Genomic DNA, 870 nt, shown 5'->3' on the forward strand with positions numbered 1-870 from the left:
TCTAATCTGGGGAGACAGACGGACAAAAACAAGACAACATAATCACGATAAATAGAATCAAGGGGATGGACACCTTATTAACAAAATAAATAGGCTAATAAAAATATATGCAAATAAGAAAAACTTGGTTAGATGCCATGAAGTAGGTGGCAATGCCTTAACCAGCGTGGCTCAGTGGAAAGAGCCTGGACTTGGGAGTCAGAGGTCATGGGTTCAAATTCTGGCTCTGCCACTTGTCAGCTGTGTGACTATGGGTGAGTCACTTCACTTCTCGGTGCCTCAGTTACCTCATCTGTAAAATGGGGATTAACTGTGAGCCTCACGTGGGACAACCTGATGACCCTGTATCTACCCTAGCGCTTAGAACAGTGTCCTGCACAAAGTAAGCGCTTAACAAATGCCAACATTATTATTATTAACCATATGTGTGTTGCAAAGGCCACTAGGACCTCTTCCATCCTTCTCAAAGGGAGTGCTAACCTTCTCTCCTTTCATACAACACAGCAGTTGGACACCGTCCCCACCCCACCTACGGCTCAGTGGAAAGAGCCCGGGCTTGAGAGTCAGAGATCATGGGTTTGAATCCCGACTCTGCCACTTGTCAGCTGTGTGACCGTGGGCGAGTCACTTAACTTTCTCTGTGCCTCAGTTACCTCATCTGTAAAATGAGGATTAACTGTGAGTCTCATGTGGGGCAACCTGATTACCCTGTATCTACCCCAGCGCTTAGAACAGAGTTAGCGCTTAACGAATACCAACATTATTATTAATCCCCATTTTACAGATGAGTAAACTGGGCCACAGAGAAGTGAAGTGACTCGCCCAAGTTCAAACAGAGCTGGGAACAGAACCCAGGACCTCTGACTCCTG

At 46.2% G+C, this 870-nt stretch overlaps 1 non-coding gene across 1 annotated transcript; it reads right to left on the minus strand.

The window, feature by feature from the left end:
- Positions 1-377: 377 nt before the first annotated feature.
- On the minus strand, positions 378-502 carry LOC114812752. The gene has a single exon (XR_003760403.1). It is a non-coding gene; the product is annotated as a U6atac minor spliceosomal RNA (small nuclear RNA).
- Positions 503-870: the final 368 nt, after the last annotated feature.

Source organism: Ornithorhynchus anatinus, chromosome 5 (assembly GCF_004115215.2).
Source record: "Ornithorhynchus anatinus isolate Pmale09 chromosome 5, mOrnAna1.pri.v4, whole genome shotgun sequence".
Lineage (NCBI taxonomy): Eukaryota > Metazoa > Chordata > Mammalia > Monotremata > Ornithorhynchidae > Ornithorhynchus > Ornithorhynchus anatinus.